Source organism: Portunus trituberculatus, chromosome 43, assembly GCF_017591435.1.
Source record: "Portunus trituberculatus isolate SZX2019 chromosome 43, ASM1759143v1, whole genome shotgun sequence".
NCBI classification, from domain to species: domain Eukaryota; kingdom Metazoa; phylum Arthropoda; class Malacostraca; order Decapoda; family Portunidae; genus Portunus; species Portunus trituberculatus.
In genome coordinates this window covers 8,971,911-8,979,410 of record NC_059297.1, presented here as the reverse complement: position 1 = coordinate 8,979,410, position 7,500 = coordinate 8,971,911, and the positions used below count along the sequence as shown (strand labels likewise).

At 42.7% G+C, this 7,500-nt stretch overlaps 1 protein-coding gene across 1 annotated transcript in view; it reads left to right on the top strand.

The window, feature by feature from the left end:
* Window positions 1-7,500, top strand: part of LOC123518274 — a 590,049-nt gene that overhangs the window by 3,426 nt on the left and 579,123 nt on the right. The window contains 1 exon segment of the mRNA XM_045278997.1: window positions 256-1,088. The gene's annotated coding sequence lies outside the window, so the exon portion shown is untranslated.

Sequence of the window (7,500 nt, the reverse complement as noted above, 5' to 3'; positions counted from 1 at the left end):
TGAAAGCGTAATGTCTGAGAGGAGCGTTTGGTCCATTCTTTCGTTTTCTTGTTCGTTGATTAAGAGGAGTAATCATGAACCACATACACTGAATCACATTGGAATGTTTTTGGAATTACGATCGTACTCGTACCTGTTTCCTTATTAATCATGAAAAGGCAACGCAGTTGTTTTCTTCTTTCTTTCCTTCTTCTTCTTCTTCTTCTTCTTCTTCTTCTTCTTCTTCTTCTTTAATGGTTATATGATGTTTTGCAGGTGGTGGATATCAGGACCTGTGAATAAGTAAGAACAGGAAAGAGCTCGAGAAGTGTATACAAAAGTGAAGTTGGGAACTGTGGTGTTGTGTCGAGAACTGGGTGATGCGCCACGGCCCTTCACGTGCTAAATGCCTCACCTGGAATCGAGAAAGGAAACGGTTGCGCAGTTTTACAGAGGTGTGCCAAGTTAATGCCAACAACGAGGTGAGGCTAATGGGCCACTTCCGTCCTGGCCGTTGTCTGGAGACCCCTGGGACCAGCTCTGTAGAGTTGATAATTTGCGGAAGCACGAGTAACACTATCTTATCAAGCCGAAAAATACACGACCACAGGATGGATATATAGTGCTGGCGTGTGCTAGAAGTCTTCCTTGTCTGGATAATATAATATCATACTTGTAAGTGACCAGGAAAGTGTGTGAGAAAAAATAAAGTGCAGGTATGTGAAAGAGGAAGAGGAAGTGTGGAGGAAGCATGAAAATAAATTACATTACTTTGATACGCGATCCGCATTTTGCCTGACGAAAAAAAAGAAAAAAGTGTGCGTAGAAGATAAATTAGGGAAGCCAGAAAATACGGAAAACACAGGTTAAAGAAATCAGTGTGAAGGGGAAAAAAAGTCACTGTGAAACACTCCGCGATTGTGTTTGTGTGGTTTGTGTGTATGCCTGTGTGTGTAGGAACTTCACGTCTACCAATATCATCACCACCACTGCCATCATCATCAGCAGTAGCAGCAACAACAAGAGCAATAGCCCAGCTCCAGCACACCCTGACCTTTCTGCCACCTGTGCATAACTGCCCTTCTCATCAACAACATTCCAATAGTAAGGTAGGAAGCACATAATTTTTTTGCTGTTTCCTGTGTGTGTGTGTGTGTGTGTGTGTGTGTGTGTGTGTGTGTGATGGTACGCGTATAATGTGTTTTAATGTGCTTTTATCCAAGTATGTTAATGTGGAATCGATGACCTTGATTTTTTTTTCCTTTTTCCCACATGTTAGTTCTTAAATTGTTTCAGTAGTTTTTATATACATTATTCTTTCGAGTCCTTTTATGGCTTGCCTATACTGGTTACGTAATTTCTTTGACAGTTAAGTTCAGTATATCTTAAAGGGTCTTGAATTTTTAACACGGTGGAAGTGGGTTCAAGAGAGTTGCTTTATATGTAAGAAGGAAACTTGTGTATGGACGCTAGACATGCTTGATCACACACACACACACACACACACACACACACACACACACACACACACACACACACACACACACACACACATACACACACTTCTCCCTCTAACTATTTCATGCCTTCAATTAAAGTTCTTCGTAATGATGTTTTTCCATGACCTCGCTGGCGTAAACCCTTGAAAGGCTTATGGACCTGATGGGCTCCCTCCTATTTTTTTCAAACACTGACTCCGTCCTTGCATCTTACCTGGCTAAACTCTTCCAACTCTCTCTCTATCGACTTCTACCTTTCTTTCTTGTTGGAAGTTTGCCTACATTAAGCCTGTTCCTAAAAAGGGTGACCGTTCCAATCCCTTAAACTACCGCCCTATAGTTTAAATCTCTTGTTTGTCTAAAGTCTTTGAATCAATCTTCAATAGGAAGATTCTTAAGCATCTGTCACTTCACAATATCTGATCGCGTATATATGGCTTCCATCCAGGCAGCTCTACTGGTGATCTGTCTTTCCTTACCGTGTCTTGGTCATCCTCTATTAGAGATTTCTGTAAAACTTTTGCTGTTGCTTTAGACACGTCAAAAGCTTTAATCTGAAAACTGCCCTCCTACGGTTTCTATCCTTTTCTCTGCAACTTTATCTCAATTTTCCTCTCTGACTGTTCTATTGTTGCTGTGGTAGACGGCCTGTGTTTTTCTCTTAAAAATATTGATAGTGGTGTTCCTCAGGGTTCTGTCCTGTAATCCCACTCTCTTATTATTCATTAATGATCTTGTAAACCACTTCTTGCCCAATCCATGCCTATGCTGATGATACCACCCTACACCTTTCCACGTCCTTTCAGAGATGACCAACCCATCAGGAAATCAACAGATCCCGTAGGGACGCCACAGAACGCCTGATTTCTGATCTTTCTAAGATTTCTGATTGGGACAGAGAAAACTTAGTAGTTTTCAATGCCTCAAAAACTCAATTCCTGCATCTATCAGTTCAATACAACCTTACAGGCAACTATCCCCTCTTCTTCAATGACACTCAGCTGTCCCTATCTTCTACACTGAATATCTTCGATCTGTCCTCTACTCATAATCTAAACTGGAAACTTCACATCTCATCTCTTGCTTAAACAGCTTCTATGAAGTTAGGCATTCTGAAGGGTCTCCGCCAGTTTTTCTCATCCCTCCAACTGCTAACTCTGTGCAAAGGCCTTATCCGCCCATGTATGGAGTACTCATCAAATAAAATGGGTAGGGGGTTTCACTCACACAGTTGTATTAGATAGGATGGAATCAAAACCTTTTCATTTTATCAACTCCTCTCCTCTGACTGACTGTCTTCAGTCTCTTTCTCACCGCCGGAATGTTGCATGTCTTGCTATTTTCTACCGCTATTTTCATGCTAATTACTCTTCTGATCTTGCTAACTGCATGCCTCCCTTCCTCCTGCGGCCTCGCTGCACAAGCCTTTGTTCTTCCTCTCACCCCTATTCCATCCAACTCCTTAATACAAGAGTTAACCAGTACAAGGAGTAGGCAGTAGTCACCTGCCGCCCGGTGGAATACTCCAGGAGAGGTACTTACGGGGATGTAGGCAGTGCTGCAGACTGAGTGATTCCCCGTGTCCTCTCTTCCCGGTTCCCTTTGTGGTCTCATTTATACAATTGAGCAGCTGCAGCCTGCCCTCTAAAGACAACTTCTACTACTTCCTACACTACACTACAACACCTTACACTTTTACACTCTCTTCAAATCAAAATTTAATAATGGCTTCACCACGCCCTGCCTCGGAGTCCCCTCTGGGAGGGACCATAAATGTCCCCAGGTCGGACTGCCCTCTGCTGTCGACCTTGGGTGTCTTGACACTTCATCTAATACTTTCACTATCAATTTCTGCAACATTCGTGGCCTTCGTTCTAATTTTCAATCTGTGGAACACCACCTCTCCTCTACTAAACCTCATCTTCTCTTCCTAACTGAAACACAGTTGTCTGTGACTACTGACAGCAGCCCTTTTCTGTTCCCTCCTACTTGCTCTATCCTCATTTTCAATCCAAAGCTGGATGTTGCGCATACGTGCGTAACGACACCACTTGCTCTCGTGCCCACAATCTTGAATCTTCAGAATTTTCTACCATCTGGCTAAGACTTCAATGTCACTCTCTAACTAAATTCATCTGTGCTGTATACCTCTCACCTAATTCCTCTGACTATGTAAAATTCTTTGACTATTTGACTTCCAAGGTGGAGCACATCTTATCTCACTTTCCTTTTGCTGAGATCTCCATTTTAGGGATTTCAATGTTCACCACCAGCTTTGGCTTTCATCTTCTTTCACTGACCAACCTGGTGAACAAACCTTCAACTTTGCTATCCTTCATGACCTAGAGCAGCTAGTGAAGTTCCCTACCCGTATTCCTGACCGCCTTGGAGACACGCCCAACATTCTTGATCTTTTCCTAACCTCCAACCCTTCTGCTTACTCTGTTAAACTTTCCTCTCCGTTGGGCTCCTCCGACCACAATCTAATTTCCGTTACCAGTTCTATCACTCCAGTGCAGCCTCAGGACCCGCCTAAGCGGAGGTGCTTCTGGCATTTTAACTCTGCTAAGTGGGAGGAACTAAGGCAGTACTATTCTGATTTCCCTTGGGATGATTATTGTTTTCATGTCAGAGATCCTTCTCTTTGTGCCGAGCGCATAACAGAGGTGATTATCTCTGGCATGGAGCTATACATTCCTCATACTTTCTCTAACCCTAAAGCTAAAAAGCCTTGGTTTAACTCTGCTTGTTCTCGTGCTGTCAATGATAGAGAGGCGGCTCACAAACGGTTCCGTAGCCATCCAACTGCTGAAACTCATGCCCTATATATTTCTGCCCGTAATCATGCCAAATCTATTCTCCAACTTACTAAAAACTCTTTCATCAATAGAAAATGTCAAAGTCTTTCCAATTCTAACTCCTCTCGAGATTTCTGGCATCTAGCCAATAATATCTCTAACAACTTTACTTCTTCGTCTTTCCCTCCTTTACTTCATCCAGATGGCTCTACAGCTGTCTCTTCTTTTCTAAAGCTGAACTCTTCGCTCAAACCTTTGCTACCAACTCAACTTTGGATGATTCTGGGCATATTCCTCCTACTCCTCCACCCTCTGACTACTTCATCCCTAAAATTAAAATTCTTTATAAAGACGTTTTCCTGGCCCTCTCTGGCCTTGATTCTCGGAAGGCTTACGGTCCGGATGGAGTCCCTCCTGTTGTTCTCAAAACTGTGCTTCCGAACTCGCTCACTGCCTGGTCAAACTCTTTCATCTGTGTCTCTCTACTTCTATTTATCCTTCTTGCTGGAAGTTTGCTCACATTCAACCTGTCCCTAAAAAGGTGACCACTCCAATCCTTCTAACTACCGCCCTATAGCTTTGATTTCCTGCCTTTCTAAAGCCTTTGAGTCTATCCTTAATAGGAAGATAATGAGGCATCTATCAGCTCACAACCTTCTCTCTGATTGCCAGTATGGTTTCCGTAAAGGCAGATCTACTGGTGATCTTCTTACTTTCCTAACTGAATCTTGGTCATCCTCTTTTAGGGACTTCGGTGAAACCTTTGCTGTCGGCCTTGACATATCGAAAGCCTTCGATAGAGTCTGGCACAAATCTTTAATTTCTAAACTACCCTCCTACGGATTCTATCCTTCTCTCTGTACCTTCATCTCCAGTTTCCTTTCCGATCGTTCTATTGCTGCTGTAGTAGACGGTCACTGTTCTTCCCTAAAACTATCAACAGTGGTGTTCCACAGGGTTCTGTCCTATCACCCACTCTCTTTCTATTATTCATCAATGATCTCCTAAATCTGACTCAATGCCCTATCCACTCCTATGCTGATGATACCACCCTGCATTATTCAACAGCGTTCAACAGACGCCCAACCCAACAACAATTAAATGACTCAAGGCGAGATGCTATAGGACGCCTAACTTCTGATCTTTCACTTGTTTCTGATTGGGGCAGAGAAAACCTGGTTTTGTTCAATGCCTCAAAAACTCAATTTCTACAACTATCTACTCGACATAACCTTCCAGACAACTATCCTCTCTTCTTCAATAACACTCAACTTCCCTCTCCTCTACATTAAACACACTCGGTCTATCCTTCACTAAAAATCTAAACTGGAAATTTCACATCTCTACTCTTGCTAAATCAGCTTCCAAGAAGTTAGGTGTCCTATGGCGTCTTCGTCCATTTTCTCTCCCTCCCAGCTGCTTGCTCTGTACAAGGGCCTTATCCGCCCGTGTATGGAGTATGGCTCTCATGTCTGGGGATCCACACACAGCTTTACTAAACAAGGTGGAATCTAAAGCTTTTCGTCTTATCAACTCTTCTCCTCTAACTGACTGTCTTGATTCTTTAAGTCACCGCCGCAATGTTGCATCTTTATCTGTCTTCTACCGCTGTTTTCATGCTGTCTGCTCTTCTGAACTTGCTAACTGCATGCCTTCCCCCTCCTGCGGCCTCGCTGCACAAGACTCTCTACTTCTTCTCATCCCTATTCTGTCCATCTTCCTAATGCAAGAGTTAACCAGTATCTTCACTCCTTCATTCCCTACACTGGTAAACTCTGGAACTCTCTACCTGTGTCTGTATTTCCACCTGCCTATGACTTAAACTCTTTCAAAGAGGAGTGTCAAGACACCTCTTACGTTAACTGGACCCTCCTTTTAGATTTTTCTGTTTTTTCTCTTTCTACTTTTCTTTTAACAGGGCCTGGCAACCAGCGGGATTTTTTTTTTTTTTCCAACACTGTGTTTGCCCTTGGCCAGTGCCCTTGTAATGTAAAAAAAAAAAAAAAAAAAAAAATCATACACACCTTTCTCTGGTAAACTCTGGAACTCCCAGCCTGCATTTATATCTTCAACTTCCTGTGACACCACTTCATTTAAGAGGGAGGTTTCAAAACATTTATCTATTTTCTTTTGGCTAACTCTTTCGGATCTGCAAATGGACTGGCAACAAAGAGAGCCTTTTTTTTTTTTTTTTTTTTTTCCTTGGCCAGCTCTCCCTTTTCACGTAAAAAAAGAACACACACACACACACACACACACACACACACACACACACACACACACACACACACACACACACACACACACACCGCGTACACCGTGTAGTGGTTTAGCACACTCGACTCACAATCGAGAGGGCCGGGTTCGAGTCCCGGCGCGGCGAGGCAAATGGGCAAGCCTCTTAATGTGTATGTGTACCTGTTCACCTAGCAGTAAATAGGTACGGAATGTAACTCAAGGGGTTGTGGCCTCGCTTTCCCGGTGTGTGGAGGATGTTGTGGTCTCAATCCTACCCGAAGATCGGTCTATGAGCTCTGAGCTCGCTCCGTAATGAGGAAGACTGGCTGGGTGACCAGCAGGCGACCGTGGTGAATGACACACACACACACACACACACACACACACACACACACACACACACACACACACACACACACACACACACACACACATGTTCTATAGGGTGCGGTTGCGACTCTCATGTTGTTGAGTTGTTGGTTCCACATGATTTCTTTCATGGCCTCGTTAATAGCAATGTTTTCCACGTCTCAGGCAGCCTTTCGTGCTGGCAACCACTCCGCAACACTCGCTGAGCCTTGAACTTATGGGAAGAAAAAAAAAAAAAAATGAAAAGAGAGTATAAAAAGAATCGTAAAAAAAAAAAAGAAATCTTCAATTACTGTGTTGTTGCAACACTAAGGAATGTTTGTGGAAGGTACCATCAATGAAATACAGAAGAGTTAGGACATGCAGGATAAATGTTCACTGATCTGAATATGGAAGCTGTTGAGATATGTCTAAAAATATGTTATCCTGAAATAAGACGTAAATATAACATTGATATACAAAGCAATACTATCAACACTGAAGATGAAGTAATGATAAAAAAAAATAGCAGAGATTATTGGTTTATTGACTGAACAGTATTTAGGCGTCTAAGGAAGGATATTATATGAATCTAAATAACTAATCAAAGTTTCTTCATGGTGTAGGAGTCATAATGT